The sequence below is a fragment of the Pinus tabuliformis genome, chromosome 5_2 (assembly GCF_031772625.1).
Source record: "Pinus tabuliformis cultivar Carrire ecotype Pingquan chromosome 5_2, CPIR1, whole genome shotgun sequence".
NCBI lineage: Eukaryota > Viridiplantae > Streptophyta > Pinopsida > Pinales > Pinaceae > Pinus > Pinus tabuliformis.
In genome coordinates this window covers 232,050,466-232,072,717 of record NC_142306.1, presented here as the reverse complement: position 1 = coordinate 232,072,717, position 22,252 = coordinate 232,050,466, and positions in this window count along the sequence as shown.

Here is a 22,252-nt window from a genome sequence, read left to right as displayed (position 1 = left end):
ACCAAGATTTAAGGTGGAAACCAAATGTAGGTGAAAACCATCTGGTATTGTCATCTCTGTCTTCTTTTAATAATGAGAAAATATGTTTACAATCCTGTACTAGTGCAAATTCATACCAGTAAACAGGCACCCACCTGCAGAAGGCTACAACCTTCTCTCATTTTCCATATTCTACTGGAAAGGAGATGCAACCCCCTAGCTCTTGTATTAACCAATGTGATTACTAGTACGTAGGCACTGACCTACAAAAGGCTACAACCTTCTCTCTTTCTCCAGGGACCACGTTTCATAAATTTTCAGACCGGATGCTCCTAGTACACAAAAGTACACATGAAGGCCTTGTTTCATCAAATTTTCATATTGGACCCATCAGAAACTTTGAAACTCAAACTGCATCAACCAATAATCAGTTAATCTAAACAACTAGATCACTATCACCAGAACACTGTGCTGAACCCAGGAATCAGTTGCAACATCTAAAATCATGCGTCAGAATGTACACACTAGTTTATTGAACCCAACCTGCGTGTATATGCTACTTCCTGTAATCAAACCTACATATACCTTCAAAAATGCTAAAACATTAAACTTTTGAATCAAGTCTGTACCAACCAGCGATATACTGACCGTCTACTGTCTATTTACAGAGCTTTACATAGGCAGCAATAGAGATAACCCTTCTCACTTATACAATCAGTCAATCAGATATCAAAATCCTTATTCATTCAGTTTTACATTCAAATCTATGAAGACTTCAGTGACAGATGAAAGTAAAACAGTAGCACTAATCTAATAGATCAGTCATCCTTGAACATCAAGCTTTTATTTTGCATACGCTACTTGGAAGAGATGAACGAGCGTGTATACACACCTTCACCAAAGTGAACCAACGTACAGATCTACAATTACTTACTTCATAACTTCGCTGCACTTCCAAACTTCAGAAAAACCTAGATCATGATATTTGAGGAATAACACAGTTGTACATAATCAAATCTATCTCAACCAATATCAAATTATTCGATAATAATTCATTTCAGGTCTCATGATCCTGATCCAATATTGAATTCAAGGTGCACAAAGTATCTCAGATCAAATTACAAACATATCCCTTGCAACATAATATATACTTTAGATAGAATTATTCCTTAGAAACCCATACACTTGCACACTTGCTTTTTATTTAACACTTCATAAGATATTCGTTCTTTATGTGCTTAGCCCTTTGATCTTCTCCTCCTTATATACTTAGATCCTTTATCAATACCTCAAACCAAAGCCACTTAGGATCAATAGCTTGGACCAAATACCTAGGGTTAATACGTCGGACAAAATACCTTGGACCAAATACCTCTTGGTTTTCCATCATGTATGCGCTTTTCCTCCTATGGGAGTGCGTGTATATGTATACGCTCTTTTTGTTATGTGGACAAGCGTGTATACATTGTTTTGATCAAGTGGACCTACGTATACTTCTTAAACTACTTTACATCAAGCTTTTCCTTTACCTTTTTTATTTTGATCAGTAGACCTTAGTGTTATCTTCTTGTTCTTATGTACCACTACCCTGTTACCTCTGAATATACCTGTTGTACTATGAGTTGCCTTTTACCAAAACTGAATTGACCTGTGAGTGAGTTTCCATCAAGAACAACACTTGTATCATAATTCCAACAGAAATTCATGGCATTTCAAAGGCTGGTTTGTGTTTCAAAACTTGCTCTTGGATATGCATCAACATTTCTTCTACCTTAGAAGCATGTTTTAAAGTAAATGATGCTTAGGTTAAGGTATTTCAATATACAAGCTACATAGAATAGACAACAACAATTTGAAGTGGAGAAAAGTGACGATGAGGAGGTGAAGTGTAAGAACAATTGTAGAAGATCTCTCTGTTGTTTTTGAGCAGTCTCTACCTTTTCATATTTACTTTACATAGATAAATTCTTGCATTTACGTAACTGGGCTTGATTGGAATGTCAACTTGGAGAGGCACTATAGGTAAAAACGAAATCAATGACTCACATAACCACTCATCTAAATAAATGGACTCACGGGAGCATAAATTGCATGAAGTTTAAGGAGATAGGTGATCCCGTTAGGTGGTTTAATGAAATGTGAGATATTTAAAATCAATGGCCAATATTGACCCCGAGACCACTCGTCCCTTGTTCTAGAAACCACCAAAGGTGGTCCCCGGGCAGAAAATTGTTTTCCAAAACCGTTATTAGGGACCACATCCACCTTTTGATTTTAAAATGCATTATTTATGAGGATCTTTTGTCTAAAATCAAAAGAGAGAGATAAGGAAAGAAATAGTTTTAATAACCATATGAAGAATCAATTTTTGAAACGGATTGAGATAGTTAGGTTAGGGAAAGGGAATAAAAATGAAAATAAATGATTATAAAGAGTTTGAAGGTTTGAAGTTCAGTTTTCATGACTGGTATCGTAATCATAAATTCTCTCTGAAATCTTAAAAATATATTGCAGTTTGATTTTAGCTTTGGGTAATTGCAGCCATGTTTCCTTTCTTTTTTTTACTTTGTTGATGAAAGTTTTTCCTCTGCCGGCGTGAGTATAATGATGTTTTTGCCTCCTTTTTATCAACAAATTTACTAGTGTTCTTTTCTCTCAACTGAAAGTACTTTCAAATATTATTTAAAGAAGCCTTAAAAGGCACTCCACCACGCTAGAAATTCATCCACATCTTCTCAAACTTTCAGTATTCTTTATACAATAGTTATATTTAAATTCTTAATTGCTTGGGTATGACGCCTATCATCTTTCTTTTCTTCAAATCGCTTCTTCAGTCCAAGACCCTGCAACTCTCAAAGTTTTCTAGCCATTTTGTATTAGAGAGCTAGGGTTTTAGAATTGTAACTTTTGGTCGCAAGCCCTCATGGCCTATCCCTCCAGCCACTGATTTTAACTATTTCTATTTAATTTGAAGATGTCTTGAGCACTAGTTCCCCCATAGATAGGAACTATCTCCGAGAGTAACAACATGGGGGGAGTACTCATCACCATGTTGTTCATGTGATCTGTAGGGAAAATCACGTGAACTGTGTTTGACTATTTTGTTTTTCATATTTGATCCTCTTCTTCCTACAAGTATACCATGTCGGCTAAACAAAAATATGAACATAATCAGCATAGCCAGTGAACTTCAGGGGAGGCTATCTCATTTTCAATATCAATCCATATTAGCATAAGATATATATATATATATATATATATATATATATATATATATATATATATATATATATATATATATATATATACAACGGAATCACCATATTAATCATCTCAACATCAACCTATGAATGAAGACAAAATTACAATAATGATGATCACCATGCATACCTAACACACACATATACTACAAGCATAATGAACACATGAAATTGACATGCATTCATGACAAACACATCCCAACAACAAGATCATCAACTTCTACATGACAGCACAACTACAATAATGAGCACCATCATACATTCACATCGAGCACATATAGAACCTTCATGCATGCATGACAAACAAATTACACCCATCCAGTCCAAGTGTTGAACCTAAGAGATTTGATACCACTCTATGACATCCCAACCCCATAGTTACTCACTTTAACCTGCTCACTCGGGAAAACATGAAGATGAGAATTACAATGCGAGACCTGATTTCCAAGATGCAATTATGGAAAATTGGGTCCATATGTTCAGAACTAACTGTAACCACCCAGTGAAACACGATCACAATGTTATCAACCCAACTTGACCCAATATTATTTCTTTTTAGTTTCATCTCCTTAAATTTAGCAGAACTTTCTATTTTTGGCAGTTTTCTAGGATTCTAAACTTTCGAGGCTAGTTTGAGGGCCTAAATGAAATTTTTAGGGAAAATAGAGAGTCTAGTAAAGATTGATATCAATTTACTCAATTATTTTTAGCCTCCTCGTGGACATATTTGAAATGAGGTATTATGATAGTCAACAAAGATCGTATGCCAAAGTTATGACCCATGGAAGTTGGAGTCTGAATTACTCTTTTATATAAACATTTGTGTACATAGTACTTGTAGTTATAAATACCTATTTTTTCACTAATTCAATAATCCTATGAGAGAAACATAATTGACACAATGGCAAAGCTAAACATTCAATCTCAACTAAGAACTTGACCTATATTGACGAGACCATACTAGGCATTTCATCAAAGACATTGTCAACATGTAATCTACAACTCATAAATTTATTACATGGATTCTTAACCAAGGCTATTATAGGTCAGAAGAAGAAAACCATTCTTCTCATGTTTATATTGAAACCCTAGGCTGCCCAGAAATTTATAATTGACCCAAAATCATTTGAAAGAAACTTAGAGAAGCCACAATAGAGAACATGGGAGGAGGCTTCAATAGAAGGGAACCCACAGACTAAAAAATAATCCACCAACATCCTCCTATCATGGAAATCTTCCCAAGTCACCAATGGATGGGGTTCTTTGAGAGAATTAAAGGATATGATGATGAAATAACCCTTAAAATTTCCATGGCCCTTCAATCTCAAGGGGAAGATAGTGCCATTACCATTGTAAGAGGGTTTGTCATATATTTCAATGCATAAATCATTAGCAGGATTACCACATTGGCTTTAGGATTTAGGTTGAGCAAGGAGGATAGGAAAAAATCCATAACAACTACAAATAATTTATTCCTCCCTAAAGAAAAACTAGTTAAGGATAAAAATGGAGTTAGAATGGAAATATTGCCTTACCCATGGGATGAAGTGGTGTACAACATCTTAAAATACATATCTTGTAAGGGGAGGATAAGTTTTATGTATTCCTATAAATTAAGGATACTTTATGACCTGAGGTTCTAGATAGAATTTCCTATCCTAATCAAGCTCAATATTCCCCACTTTCTTCTTCAATCCATAGTAGAAATGAGTCAGAGGGCAAGGCAAGGGAAGCACAAGTACATTTCTCATCATGGGTTCATAAGTCTCATTATCATGGATTCCTTGAGTCATCTCAAGAACCCCGTAGCATGGGTAAACTTTTTAGGCATGGACGGGGAGGCCTTCAATGAGACTCAAGCCCAGACTCTGCTAGGACATGAGCTGACCACAAAACATAGTGTTGTTGAAAAAGAGGCTAAAGAAGAGATGGAGGAAGGAAAGGGAGAAGAAGTTGAAGATGAGGAAAAAAATAAAAAACCATAGGTATCAAAAGAGACCCTTGGGGAGCCTTCTAGGCCTCAAAATAAGAGGAAACAAGAGCAAAAATTAAGCCTCTCAGAAGGAAACAATGAACAAAAGGTGGTTTTCACCTTGATAGTCCTTAGCACACCTATCAAAACCAAAAGAGGGCAGCCCAAGAAAGGTCACTTATTCTTTATAATAAGGAGTACTAGAATCAAATAGGGGAAGCCTCATCCTCCCACAACTACTCCAATCACCAAGAGGGAGAACTAGATAGGAGTAAAGGGAAAATTGAAGAAGTGACCTCCCTCACAGATAAATGGAAGCATCCCCATACTTCACCAAGAATTCCATACACCATGGTAGCTAAGATAAGTAAATTGCAAGAAGAAACTTCCCTGCTACATGTAGCAACCTCATGTTAAAAGTTCTTGTAATAAAGGTTAATAAAGGAGAAATAGGACCAAAGTCATGGGACATGCATTCCAAGTTGAATGTTGGGAAAACACTATAGTGGGCATTACTTTTGGTTTATTGATGGCTATGGAAGTTTGAAAAGGCATTGGCAAAGAAAAGAAGGCATTAATTGGCATTTATTTATGATAAAAAAGGAAAATAGGAGAAAAGAAAGGTGAATAGACACATATTTGCATGCTAAGGAAATTAAGGAAAATGAAGAAAAAGGAGGCATCAATAATAAAAAGGCATTAGAGGATCATCACACAAACTTTAGTCATTTTTGGCTTGGATAAGTTTGAGAGAGAGAGAAAGCTCCAAGAGGAGAAAGTAAGGAAGCAAGAAAATACAAGTAAATGAAAGTAAAGGAAAGAAACGAGAAGGTTGGATCAACAACTTCATTAGAAAGATTTTTCAGGTAACATGTTGCATGTGTGATTTCCTAGCTGGGGTGTGAATGCATGGTACATGCATTTGTTTATTTGGTTCATTTGTTGTCATTGGCATAGTTTTTTTCGGGTTTGACAATTGTTTCAGACTTGCCTTTCTATTTCTTTGATAGCCATGGTGTGATGAAACACATTTCTTTGTTGAGCTTTGGATTGTTGGAAGGTTTTGGGACTGGGTTAAGTGGTATCAGGAAAATTCCCAAGGATTTGGGGGTGGATATGGTTTTCTCCAATAACCCTCGATAGGTGAGTGGAGATAGGAAAATTCCTCAAGGTATGGTGAAGAAATTCTGAGGCATCCAAGATTGGTTTGGTTTTGTGATCTTGGGAATGGTTTAGGTGAGATCACGGTAGTTTAAGAGTGGAGGTTCTTTAACCTATGGATTCCCTTGGTTGTTTATGTCTTAGTTTATCTCATGAGATACCACATTCATGCTTGGAATATGGCATGAAGGTGATTGGCTAAAAGAAGATTTGGTTTAGCACAATCTATGGCCAAGTGTTATGTGGAAGTCCCCAACTTGGTTGGATTTTGCATAAGTTAATAAGAGTTATTTTCCTATTGTGATTCATGAGTACTAGTACTTGTTATTATTATGATTTGATCGTTTCTCTTCCATGGTTAATACTCTAGTCATATGTTAGTTATAAGCATGATTTATGATATGCTCTAGCTATATCTCTTATTATGCTTTGATAAGTTATCAAATGGTTAATGAATGCATGGACTAACTAGTGTTATAGCTACTTGAGAGGCCATTAAATATTCTTGATTTTTTTTTCAGTTAAAGTACAAATATTTACACTCATATATGTATTCATGACCTATATCTTACATGTTTACCATATGTTTGATGAAATATATAGTGTGTTCGAGGAAGTCTAGGTCAATATTTTGATTCAAGTTTGAAGGTTTAACATGTTTTCTATGTCAAATGTGATTCTAGAAAGTTATAGGAAGTTATGTGTAGTGGTATGGAGGCATGGAAAGAAAATTGGATCAAATTGCAAGACAGTAGGCATTGAATTGAGGAACTTAGGTCATATCTGCATGGAGGCAAGCCTGTGCGTGTAGTTGGAGGCCTATAACCACACCATTTCCTTGTTCTGCATGTAGTTGGGGTGTTAAGTTAGTGAAAATGGGCCTAGCTCATAAATTGGAAATCTGGGTTTGTTTGTATCCTTCTACGTGGTTTGAGGTCTCTAAGGGATGTCAGTAAAGTTGTTGGTTTGTTGGCCCCACTTCCATAATTGAAACATGGAGGTCGGATCATGTCATAATGGCACTCTACTTCACATTTACCAGGAGAGCTTGTAAAATTAGGTAAATGTGGGGGTGATGGGTTATAGATTGGTTTCAGAGCTTCCAGGTTCAAACACTTGGACTGGACGAGCGAGATATAATATTTATGCATGCATGTCAGTAATATGCATGCATTTTAGTGGTTATAATTATCATGTATATATTCGGTGTTACAGTTTATTACATTATTCCTGATGATTGAGACGATGTCAATAGGATTATGTGATGGTGTCATTATGTGCATATACGTGTATATCATGCTAATCTAGATTGATTTGTGTAGACAAGATAGCCTCCCTTGAAACAAACTAAGGTATGTTTGATTATGTTTATATTTGGTTTCTCTGACATGGTATGTTTGCAGGAAGAACACGATCAAAGATGACGAGAAAAATGGTGGATTATAGTTCATGTGACTCTCCTTATAGATTAGCTGAGTAGAAAGGAAAAGAGTACTCTCTTGAAATATTAGATACCCTGAGAAGTCTAAATGTAGAAATTAGGAGTTGCAAGGAAAATAATGACAGGATAATTCAGTCACAGGAAAGGTTTTCCAGATCTTAGGAAAAGCAACCCAAGGTCAATGAAGTGATTCTTTATAGTTTATTAGATTTGCAGAGATAGGGATAACCAAGAATCAATTATGGATAGGGGAAATGACTAATGGGGCATATGGTAACAGGTCTTGATTAGGGCATAGGCTAGAAATGTAAAACATGATCAGAAGTGGAAGATGGTTGGATACATCTGACATATGGGATAAGATATGATTTTCCATATATCATGTGGTCAGACCTTGCTTCTGCAACCTCCAACTGCCTACCCTGTCTAATAGACCTAATATTTTTTCTTCTTTTGGATGGGTGCACTTAGCCTTGCAAACCCTGATAATCCTCTTTTCTTTTGGCTTCCCTCCTATCTAAATCTACCCTTATGTCTTCCAAGGGCCAAGATTAAGCAGTTGGGCTCCTTCCTTTCTCTATCCAACTACTCATCTGCCAAGCTTGAACTGTTTGAGTAGATATTAATTCTCTAGTCTAGAACAAGCAATTTAAAACATGGCATGGTCCAGTTTGAACTGTTGGGCCATCCATCAAGATGGCAGTGGCATTTTGGTTAGCCACTTTCCTGGTCTTTCTTTGGGGTTCATTTCAATTATTTTTTCTGACCAATTCATTTTCTTGCCTTTTGATTATTCTTTTAAGGCATACCCTCTTTAAATTTTTTAACTGTCTGTTTCTTTCACAAAATATGGAACGTTTGTAGCATCAAAGATGAACATTTTTGGCACTTCCACTGTCAATCATGAAAAATGAAACCCTATTGGTATAGGAGACTAACAATTGGCAAGAATTACCACTCCTTAAACTCTCAAGATAGAAGGACATATCAAGAAGAAAAAGGTTCAAGAAGTGAAAGATCACATCGAGAAAGAAGAAATGAATCTGAGCATATCTTGTAATTCATTGGATGGAATTACCACTCCTCAGACATTCAAGATAGAAGGACATATCAAGAAGAAAAATGTTCAAGAAGTGAAAGATCATATCAAGCATCAAGAAATGAATTCAACCATATCTTGTAATGCATTAGAAGAAACTACCACTCAAACTCTCAAGATAGAAGGACATATGAAGAAGAAAAAAATTCAAGTAGTGAAATATCACATCGAGCATCAACAACAAGTTTTCCAACTTTTAAAGGATAACACCACTTTGGTGCAAAATCGAATGAAACAATAGGCAGATCAACCTTCCAATGAAAGAAGTTTTTATGTAGCCGATTGGGTATTTTTATGGCTACATCTCAAGCAAGATACTTATGAGAAGGAAATGTTGGCAATACTGCATGCACTTAAGAAATGGTGACCTCACCTAATGGGAAGACACTTCAAGGTAAAAATGGAACATGATAGTATTAAATATTTTTTAGAACAAATATTATCTTTAGAAGAACATAAAAAATGGGTCACAAATATGTCGGGTTATGACTTTGAAATCATCTACAAAAAAGGGAAGAAAAAGGTTGTTGCAGATGCAATCCCAAGAAAGGATGAGGATGTGGAAGCATTATTTTGTGCTATTTCTATTATCCAACTAGACTGGATAAACGAAGCAAGGGATGAATGGAAGAAGGACGAAGAAGTGTGGCCACTCATACAAAAGTTGCAGAAGAACCCAGTTCAAACAATATTGTAAGAACTTGACGAGGAAGGAAAAATCATATTGGAACCTAGAGCAGTCATAGAAACAAGAACCTGACAACTACGAAATCGATCAATTTCAGAGTATCTCATCAAGTGGAAGAACTTACCCACTAAAGATTCCACATGGGAGGACAATAATTTTATACAAAAGAATCAAGAAGTACTCGAGCGTTGAGGACAAGAATTTTTGAAGGAGAGGGGCATGTTAGGTCCCTATACTACTAGTGTAACCCCTTATTGTTATTAGTACAACCCCCTTATTATATTGTCGTGCCCATGTAGTCCCCATATTGTTATTATTGTGCTCCATAGAAGCCCACTTTTTTTATTATTCTGTCATTACATTATTAGTGTTATGTCGACCCTGATTATGTTATGACCCCTTAGACTCCCATATATAGAAAGGAGGTCTTGTCATTTGAATCATCCAAGAATTGTTCATTTGTGTAATGTAAAGGAGGTTGCCCCCTTGAAGAGGCTGAATTCTAAGGTGTTTATCTTTCTTTTCTATCTTTTTTTGAGTTGGTTTCATAACACTAGCCTTGTTTCTAATAACTTCTCCATTTTCATTAAGCTTATTCTTAAATATCCATTTTGTTCCTATAATATTTTTATCATGAGGTCTAGGAACTAATTCCCAAGTATAATTCTTTTCAATTTGCTCAAGTTCTTCATTTATGGCCTTGACCCAACATTCATCTTTGTAGGCTTCATTTACATTTTCAGGTTCGATGGAGGATAGTAATGCTAGATACTTGAGGTCCCTGTAATAGTTCTTCTTGTCTATACACTAGCCCCCTTTTCTCCTAGAATTTGAGATTCTAGATGATTCTTCTGAACATACCTAGATGGAGTCTTTTCCCTGTCTGTTGTATCCTCTTCTGGTGCTTTATTGCTTTGTTCTTCAATATCATTTTGATTTGAAGCGGGAAAGCAATCTCCATCTTCCTCATTGTCATATTCCTCTGTAGATTTCATCTCTTCCAGATTTATGCATGCTTCATCAACTACAACATCAATGATTTCAAAAAAATTCTTAAGTCTTTTATTATAACATTTGTATCCTTTACTTCTAGAAGAATAACCAAGAAGAATACCTTTGTCTTCTCTAGGTTCAAACTTACCATGTTTTTCATCAGTCCTATTGATAAAACATTTGCTTCCAAAAACTCTAAAGTGTTTTACAGTAGGAGGCTTACCATGCCAAAGTTCATGTGAAGTTTGATTGTTATATACCCAAACATTCGCTTTTTTGAGAATAGTCACGGCAACAAATGCAACTTCTCCCGGAAGGTTGCAGGAGTTCCAGATTCATCTAGCATAGCTCAAGCCATTTGTTGAACTTTTCTATTCATCCTTTCTACCACACCATTTTGCTGAGTAGTTCTTGCGGTGAATAATTTCCTTTTTATTCCATGTTGTTCACAAAATTCAAAGAATTCATATGATATGAATTCTCCCCCTTGATTAGATATGAGACATTTTATTTTTCGATCTAATTCATTTTCAACTAAAGCTTTGAAGGCTTTAAACTTTTCAAAAGATTCATGTTTATGCTTTGGAAGACCTATCCAACACATCCTGGAAAAATCATCAATAAACAAAATAAAGTATTCTTCTCCATGAGGTGAATTTTTGTTTGTTGGTCCACATAAATCGGTATGGATGAGTTCAAGAGGCTTACTTGCTGACCCTTCCTTTTCAATGAAGTGAACTTTGGTTTGCTCACCAATTTGACATGGTTTGCATATGGTATTTTTTGGGATGCTGATATTTGGAAGATTACGAACTGCCTTGAGCCTGCATGCTTTTCTTGTTTGAGAAAAGCTTAGATGTCCCAATCTTCTAAGCCATAGCCAATTTTCATCTATTTTTCTTAGATAGAATTGTTGTTGTCCTCCTTTGAGTATGTATAAGTTGTTTGGATTTTTTGTACCTTTGATCATAGTCTTTCCTATATCAGGTTCACAAACGACACATCCGTTTGATCGAAACACCACTTCATTTCCTTGATCACACATTTGATTGACACTCAACAGGTTATGCTTTAAACCATCTACATACATGACATTTCCAGCTTTAACCTTTTCTTTCAAGAAAACATAACCTTTACCTTTAATGACAGCTGGGGTGTCATTTCCAAATGAGACATTCTTTTCCTTTTCTAAAGCATTATATGAATGAAGTTTCTCTTTATCACCTGTCATGTGTTTGGAGCATCCATTTTCGATGTACCACTGATTTTCTTGTCCTTATGCATACAAAGCTATACCACATCTTTCTGATTGAGATTCCTTCCTTCTCCATATCTTGGGATTTAATGGCATTTGCTCTTTTTGAAGTGTTAGCTGAAATTTTCTCCTGCATTCAGATTCTTCATGACCAAAGTTGTTACAAATCGCTATCTATTTCATTTTCAAGAGGAGAAAAGTTATTATAGCAACTTTTCTTGATTCTTGTTACACTTCTTTGATTTCGTTCTTCTCTAGTCATGATGGTTTTGTAAGAAATACATTGACCAACCTTGTGTCCAAAGTTATGACATGAAAAACATTGCCCATTAAATAAATTTCTGCGATCATAGAATATTTTGTCATTGTTTCCCTGTTGGTTGTATCTTCTACTGATATTCATCCTTAGAGTAAATTGAGTATGATTTACTTGATGAGTAGTTTTAGCCCTTTGAAGATAGCTTCTGGTGGAGGTTGATGGCTTCTGTGATTGAGATGATTCTTTAGTATATCCAAGACCTATCTTTATCAAAGGAGAACGTTGAACTTTGATAATTTCATTTAAAGTTTATGATCCTTTAGCAAATCTAAGATTGGGAGATTTTGTCTTCTCAAGATGTTTTCTTAGACCCACAATTTCACATTCTAGATGTTCATTATGTTTTTCTCTTTTAGCAAGCCGGTGTGTCAAAGTATCTATGATCATATTTTTTTCTTCTAAACAGATTTTGAGTTTAGTGATTTCTTCAAGAAAACCTTCCTCTTCTAATGCATCCAAAAAATCATCATTGTCATAGGCCATGAGAAGTATATAATCTTGTTTAGTTTCATCTTCATCACTATTAGATAAACCATCACTATCTTCATGTGTATAGTAACTCCTTCTATTCAAAACTCTTTTTCTATTTCCTTTTGCATATTCCTTCCCTTTTTCATATTTATCTTTATGAGGACATTTGGCAGCATAGTGACCAACTCTACCACAAGAAAAGCATTTTAAGGGTAGCTTACCTCTGAATCTTCTGGAACCCCATTGAAGCTTCTTGACAAAATTTACCTCATCTTCTTCTTCTTAAATGTGTCCTGATTCATGGTGCTCTTCCTTCTCTTTTCCCTTTGCTGATGCTTTAAATGCGTCTTCTCTCATATATGATGGACCTCCTTTTCTCATTTCAAAGGCAGTTAGGATTCCATGAAGTTGAGTCACAGTGATAGTCTGAAGATCCTGTTTTTCTTCTATGGAAGACACTTTTGACTCAAATTTAGAAGACAAGGATCTCAAAATTTTCTCAAATAAAGTAACTTCCTTTATCTCTTCACCCAGATTCTTCATACAATTAACAATATCATCTATGTGTAAAAAGTAACTAGCAATACTCTCATCACTATGCATCTTAAGAGTTTCATACTAAATTCTGAGAGTTTTAATCTTAGCACATTTTACTTGAGAGTCTCCTTCATAGCTCTGAATGATTTTATCCCATAACTCCTTGAGCTGCATGACTTTGAAAAATTCTGATGCTGACAAACTTCCCAATAATGTGTTGACTACTTTGGCATTGGTTTCGTATAACTTCTTACCTGCAGAGTCTATAGGAATTGATGCTGGGAATTGATATCCACCTTCCCCAATTTCCCAAACATCTGCTCCAAGCGATTGTAGATAGGATTGGTTCTTATTTTCCAATATACTAATTTGCTCCCATTGAAGATTTGTGGTCTGATGGATCCCATGCCTTTGTGATTATTCATCTTGAAAGATCTACCTTCAAGCGATCAAGCTTCTTCTTAAGGACCTCCTCTGATACCAATTGTTGGAAATAACACTGAGAGGGGGGTGAATCAGTATCATCAGATTAATAATTCTATTTCCAAAACTGACTTATATATGCTACTTCTATGAAGTGAACTAGTGTGTACATGCAACTATGATTAGAGAAACTAGCGTATACCCAGAGAACTAGTGATTTATAAAATTTGTCATGTGTTGATCTTTAACCAGTGCATCAATAACTTATTAAACAATGCAGTAAAATAGAATAAAGCATCACACATAAGCAACACACATGAACACCAAGATTTAAGGTGGAAACCAAATGTAGGTGAAAACCATCTGGTATTGTCATCTCTGTCTTCTTTTAATAATGAGAAAATATGTTTACAATCCTGTACTAGTGCAGATTCATACCAGTAAACAGGCACCCACCTGCAGAAGGCTACAACCTTCTCTCATTTTCCATATTCTACTGGAAAGGAGATGCAACCCCCTAGCTCTTGTATTAACCAATGTGATTACTAGTACGTAGGCACTGACCTACAAAAGGCTACAGCCTTCTCTCTTTCTCCAGGGACCACGTTTCATAAATTTTCAGACCGGATGCTCCTAGTACACAAAAGTACACATGAAGGCCTTGTTTCATCAAATTTTCATATTGGACCCATCAGAAACTTTGAAACTCAAACTGCATCAACCAATAATCAGTTAATCTAAACAACTAGATCACTATCACCAGAACACTGTGCTGAACCCAGGAATCAGTTGCAACATCTAAAATCATGCGTCAGAATGTACACACTAGTTTATTGAACCCAACCTGCGTGTATATGCTACTTCCTGTAATCAAACCTACATATACCTTCAAAAATGCTAAAACATTAAACTTTTGAATCAAGTCTGTACCAACCAGCGATATACTGACCGTCTACTGTCTATTTACAGAGCTTTACATAGGCAGCAATAGAGATAACCCTTCTCACTTATACAATCAGTCAATCAGATATCAAAATCCTTATTCATTCAGTTTTACATTCAAATCTATGAAGACTTCAGTGACAGATGAAAGTAAAACAGTAGCACTAATCTAATAGATCAGTCATCCTTGAACATCAAGCTTTTATTTTGCATACGCTACTTGGAAGAGATGAACCAGCGTGTATACACACCTTCACCAAAGTGAACCAATGTACAGATCTACAATTACTTACTTCATAACTTCGCTGCACTTCCAAACTTCAGAAAAACCTAGATCATGATATTTGAGGAATAACACAGTTGTACATAATCAAATCTATCTCAACCAATATCAAATTATTCGATAATAATTCATTTCAGGTCTCATGATCCTGATCCAATATTGAATTCAAGGTGCACAAAGTATCTCAGATCAAATTACAAATATATCCCTTGCAACATAATATATACTTTAGATAGAATTATTCCTTAGAAACCCATACACTTGCACACTTGCTTTTTATTTAACACTTCATAAGATATTCGTTCTTTATGTGCTTAGCCCTTTGATCTTCTCCTCCTTATATACTTAGATCCTTTATCAATACCTCAAACCAAAGCCACTTAGGATCAATAGCTTGGACCAAATACCTAGGGTTAATACGTCGGACAAAATACCTTGGACCAAATACCTCTTGGTTTTCCATCATGTATGTGCTTTTCCTCCTATGGGAGTGCGTGTATATGTATACGCTCTTTTTGTTATGTGGACAAGCGTGTATACATTGTTTTGATCAAGTGGACCTACGTATACTTCTTAAACTACTTTACATCAAGCTTTTCCTTTACCTTTTTTATTTTGATCAGTAGACCTTAGTGTTATCTTCTTGTTCTTATGTACCACTACCCTGTTACCTCTGAATATACCTGTTGTACTATGAGTTGCCTTTTACCAAAACTGAATTGACCTGTGAGTGAGTTTCCATCAAGAACAACACTTGTATCATAATTCCAACAGAAATTCATGGCATTTCAAAGGCTGGTTTGTGTTTCAGAACTTGCTCTTGGATATGCATCAACATTTCTTCTACCTTAGAAGCATGTTTTAAAGTAAATGATGCTTAGGTTAAGGTATTTCAATATACAAGCTACATAGAATAGACAACAACAATTTGAAGTGGAGAAAAGTGACGATGAGGTGGTGAGGTGTAAGAACAATTGCAGAAGATCTCTCTGTTGTGTTTGAGCAGTCTCTACCTTTTCATATTTACTTTACATAGATAAATTCTTGCAGTTACGTAACTGGGCTTGATTAGAATGTCAACTTGGAGAGGCACTATAGGTAAAAACGAAATCAATGACTAACATAACCTCTCATCTAAATAAATGGACTCACGAGAGCATAAACTACATGAAGTTTAAGGAGATAGGTGATCCCGTCAAGTGGTTTAACGAAATGTGAGATATTTAAAATCAATGGCCAATATTGACCCCAAGACCACTCGTCCCTTGTTCTAGAAACCACCATAGGTGGTCCCCGGGCAGAAAATTGTTTTCCAAAACCGTTATTAGGGACCACATCCACCTTTTGATTTGAAAATGCATTATTTATGAGGATCTTTTGTCTAAAATCAAAGGAGAGAGATAAGGAAAGAAATAGTTTTAATAACCATATGAAGAATCAATTTTTGAAACGGATTGAGATAGTTATGTTAGGGAAAGGGAATAAAAATGAAAATAAATGATTATAAAGAGTTTGAAGGTTTGAAGTTCAGTTTTCATGACTGGTATCGTAATCATAAATTCTCTCTGAAATCTTAAAAATATATTGCAGTTTGATTTTAGCTTTGGGTAATTGCAGCCATGTTTCCTTTCTTTTTTTTACTTTGTTGATGAAAGTTTTTCCTCTGCCGGCGTGAGTATAATGATGTTTTTGCCTCCTTTTTATCAACAAATTTACTAGTTTTCTTTTCTCTCAACTGAAAGTACTTTCAAATATTATTTAAAGAAGCCTTAAAAGGCACTCCACCACGCTAGAAATTCATCCACATCTTCTCAAACTTTCATTATTCTTTATACAATAGTTATATTTAAATTCTTAATTGCTTGGGTATGACGCCTATCATCTTTCTTTTCTTCAAATCGCTTCTTCAGTCCAAGACCCTGCAACTCTCAAAGTTTTCTAGCCATTCTGTATTAGAGAGCTAGGGTTTTAGAATTGTAACTTTTGGTCGCAAGCCCTCATGGCCTATCCCTCCAGCCACTGATTTTAACTATTTCTATTTAATTTGAAGATGTCTTGAGCACTAGTTCCCCCATAGATAGGAACTATCTTCGAGAGTAACAACATGGGGGGAGTACTCATCACCATGTTGTTCATGTGATCTGTAGGGAAAATCACGTGAACTGTGTTTGACTATTTTGTTTTTCATATTTGATCCTCTTCTTCCTACAAGTATACCATGTCGGCTAAACAAAAATATGAACATAATCAGCATAGCCAGTGAACTTCAGGGGAGGCTATCTCATTTTCAATATCAATCCATATTAGCATAAGATATATATATATATATATATATATATATATATATATATATATATATATATATATATATATATATATATATATATATATATATATATATATATATATATATATATATATATATATATATATATATATATATATATATATATATATATAGATATAGATATATATATATATATATATACAACGGAATCACCATATTAATCATCTCAACATCAACCTATGAATGAAGACAAAATTACAATAATGATGATCACCATGCATACCTAACACACACATATACTACAAGCATAATGAACACATGAAATTGACATGCATTCATGACAAACACATCCCAACAACAAGATCATCAACTTCTACATGATAGCACAACTACAATAATGAGCACCATCATACATTCACATCGAGCACATATAGAACCTTCATGCATGCATGACAAACAAATTACACCCATCCAGTCCAAGTGTTGAACCTAAGAGATTTGATACCACTCTATGACATCCCAACCCCATAGTTACTCACTTTAACTTGCTCACTCGGGAAAACATGAAGATGAGAATTACAATGCGAGACCTGATTTCCAAGATGCAATTATGGAAAATTGGGTCCATATGTTCAGAACTAACTGTAACCACCCAGTGAAACACGATCACAATGTTATCAACCCAACTTGACCCAATATTATTTCTTTTTAGTTTCATCTCCTTAAATTTAGCAGAACTTTCTATTTTTGGCAGTTTTCTAGGATTCTAAACTTTCGAGGCTAGTTTGAGGGCCTAAATGAAATTTTTAGGGAAAATAGAGAGTCTAGTAAAGATTGATATCAATTTACTCAATTATTTTTAGCCTCCTCGTGGACATATTTGAAATGAGGTATTATGATAGTCAACAAAGATCGTATGCCAAAGTTATGACCCATGGAAGTTGGAGTCTGAATTACTCTTTTATATAAACATTTGTGTACATAGTACTTGTAGTTATAAATACCTATTTTTTCACTAATTCAATAATCCTATGAGAGAAACATAATTGACACAATGGCAAAGCTAAACATTCAATCTCAACTAAGAACTTGACCTATATTGACGAGACCATACTAGGCATTTCATCAAAGACATTGTCAACATGTAATCTACAACTCATAAATTTATTACATGGATTCTTAACCAAGGCTATTATAGGTCAGAAGAAGAAAACCATTCTTCTCATGTTTATATTGAAACCCTAGGCTGCCCAGAAATTTATAATTGACCCAAAATCATTTGAAAGAAACTTAGAGAAGCCACAATAGAGAACATGGGAGGAGGCTTCAATAGAAGGGAACCCACAGACTAAAAAATAATCCACCAACATCCTCCTATCATGGAAATCTTCCCAAGTCACCAATGGATGGGGTTCTTTGAGAGAATTAAAGGATATGATGATGAAATAACCCTTAAAATTTCCATGGCCCTTCAATCTCAAGGGGAAGATAGTGCCATTACCATTGTAAGAGGGTTTGTCATATATTTCAATGCATAAATCATTAGCAGGATTACCACATTGGCTTTAGGATTTAGGTTGAGCAAGGAGGATAGGAAAAAATCCATAACAACTACAAATAATTTATTCCTCCCTAAAGAAAAACTAGTTAAGGATAAAAATGGAGTTAGAATGGAAATATTGCCTTACCCATGGGATGAAGTGGCCTACAACATCTTAAAATACATATCTTATAAGGGGAGGCAAAGTTTTATATATGCCTATCAATTAAAGATACTTTATGAGCTGAGGTTCTAGATATAATCTCCTATCCTAAGTAGGCTCAATATTCCCCACTTTCTTCTTCAATCCATAGTAGAAATGAGCCAGAGGGCATGAGAAGGGAAACAGGAGTACATTTCTCATCATGGGTTCACAAGTCTCATTGTCATGGATTCCTTGAGTCATCTCAAGAACCCTGTACCATGGGTAAACTTTTTAGACATGGACGGGGAGGCCTTCAATGAGACTCAACCCCAACCTTTGCTAGGACATGAGTTGATCACAAAACATAGTTTTGTTGAAAAAGAGGCTGAAGAAGGGATGGAGGAAGGAAACGGAGAATAAGTTGAAGATGAAGAAAAAAATAAAAACCATAGGCATCAAAAGAGACCCTTGGGGAGCCTTCTAGGCCTCAAAAGAAGAGGAAACAAGAGCAGAAATTAAGCCTCTCAGAAGGAAACAATGAAAAAAAGGTGGTTTCCACCTTGATAGCCCTTAGCACACCTATCAAAATTAAAAGAGGGCAGCCCAAGAAAGTTCCATTATTCTTTAGAATAAGGAGTACTAGAATGAAATAGGGGAAGACTCATCCTCCCACAACTACTCCAATCACCATTGAAGTATCAACCAATCACCAAGAGGGAGAGCTAGATAGGAGTAAAGGGAAAATTGAAGAGGTGACCTCCCTCACAGATAAAGGGAAGCATCCCCATACTTCACCAAGAATTCCATACACCATGGTAGCTAAGATAAGTAAATTGCAAGAAGAAACTTCCCTGCTACATGTAGCAACCTCATGTTAAAAGTTCTTGTAATAAAGGTTAATAAAGGAGAAATAGGACCAAAGTCATGGGACATGCATTCCAAGTTGAATGTTGGGAAAACACTATAGTGGGCATTACTTTTGGTTTATTGATGGCTATGGAAGTTTGCAAAGGCATTGGCAAAGGAAAGAAGGCATTAATTGGCATTTATTTATGATAAAAAAGGAAAATAGGAGAGACACATATTTGCATGCTAAGGAAATTAGAAGGAAAATTAACGAAAATGAAGAAAAAGGAGGCATCAATAATAAAAAGGCATTATAGGACCAGTACACAAATTTTTGTCATTTTTGTCTTGGATAAGTTTGAGAGAGAGAAAACCCCAACAGAAGAAATTAAGGAAGCAAGAAAATACAAGTAAATGAAAGTAATGGACAGAAACGAGAAGGTTGGATCAACAACTTCATTAGGAAGATTTTTCAGGTAACATGTTGCATGTGTGATTTCCTAGCTGGGGTGTGAATGCATGGTACATGCATTTGTTTATTTGGTTCATTTGTTGTCATTAGCATAGGTTTTTTCAGGTTTGACAATTGTTTCAGACTTTCCTTTCCATTTCTTTGATAGCCATGGTGTGATGAGACTCATTTCTTGGTTGAGCTTTGGATTGTTGGAAGGTTTCGGAACTGGGTTAAGTGGTATCAGGAAAATTCCCAAGGATTTGGGGGTGGATATGGTTTTCTCCAATAACCCTCGATAGGTGAGTGGAGATAGGAAAATTCCTCAAGGTATGGTGAAGAAATTCTGAGGCATCCAAGATTGGTTTGGTTTTGTGATCTTGGGAATGGTTTAGGTGAGATCACGGTAGTTTAAGAGTGGAGGTTCTTTAACCTATGGATTCCCTTGGTTGTTTATGTCTTAGTTTATCTCATGAGATACCACATTCATGATTGGAATATGGCATGAAGGTGATTGGCTAAAGGAAGATTTGGTTTAGCACAATCTATGGCCAAGTGTTATGTGGAAGTCCCCAACTTGGTTGGATTTTGCATAAGTTAATAAGAGTTATTTTCCTATTGTGATTCATGAGTACTAGTACTTGTTATTATTATGATTTGATCGTTTCTCTTCCATGGTTAATACTCTAGTCATATGTTAGTTATAAGCATGATTTATGATATGCTCTAGCTATATCTCTTATTATGCTTTGATAAGTTATCAAATGGTTAATGAATGCATGGACTAACTAGTGTTATAGCTACTTGAGAGGCCATTAAATATTCTCGATTTTTTTTCAGTTAAAGTACAAATATTTACACTCATATATGTATTCATGACCTATATCTTACATGTTTACCATATGTTTGATGAAATATATAGTGTGTTCGAGGAAGTCTAGGTCAATATTTTGATTCAAGTTTGAAGGTTTAACATGTTTTCTATGTCAAATGTGATTCTAGAAAGTTATAGGAAGTTATGTGTAGTGGTATGGAGGCATGGAAAGAAAATTGGATCAAATTGCAAGACAGTAGGCATTGAATTGAGGAACTTAGGTCATATCTGCATGGAGGCAAGCCTGTGCGTGTAGTTGGAGGCCTATAACCACACCATTTCCTTGTTCTGCATGTAGTTGGGGTGTTACGTTAGTGAAAATGGGTCCAACTCATAAATTGGAAATCTGGGTTTGTTTGTATCCTTCTACGTGGTTTGAGGTCTCTAAGGGATGTCAGTAAAGTTGTTGGTTTGTTGGCCCCACTTCCATAATTGAAACATGGAGGTCGGATCATGTCATAATGGCAGTCTGCTTCACATTTACCAGGAGAGCTTGTAAAAGTAGGTAAATTTGGGGGTGGTGGGTTACAGATTGGTTTCAGAGCTTCCAGGTTCGAACACTTGGACTGGATGAGTGAGATATAATATTTATGCATGCATGTCAGTCATATGCATGCATTTTAGTGGTTATAGTTGTCATGTATATATTTGTTGTTACAGTTTATTGCATTATTCCTAATGATTGAGACGATGTCAATAGGATTATGTGATGGTGTCATTATGTGCATATACATGTATATCATGCTAATCTAGATTGATTTGTGTAGACAAGATAGCCTCCCTTGAAACACACTAAGGTATGTTTGATTATGTTTATATTTGGTTTCTCTGACATGGTATGTTTGCAGGAAGAACAAGATCAAAGATGACGAGAAAAATGGTGGATTATAGTTCATGTGACTCTCCTTATAGATTAGCTGAGTAGAAAGGAAAAGAGTACTCTCTTGAAATATTAGATACCCTGAGAAGTCTAAATGTAGAAATTAGGAGTTGCAAGGAAAATAATGACAGGATAATTCAGTCACAGGAAAGGTTTTCCAGAGCTTAGGAAAAGCAACCCAAGGTCAATGAAGTGATTCTTTATAGTTTATTAGATTTGCAGAGATAGGGATAACCAAGAATCAATTATGGATAGGGGAAATGACTAATGGGGCATATGGTAACAGGTCTTGATTAGGGCATAGGCTAGAAATGTAAAACATGATTAGAAGTGGAAGATGGTTGGATACATCTGACATGAGAGGTAATGGTTATGGGTTCTATAATAGTTTTTCATTAAATAGATA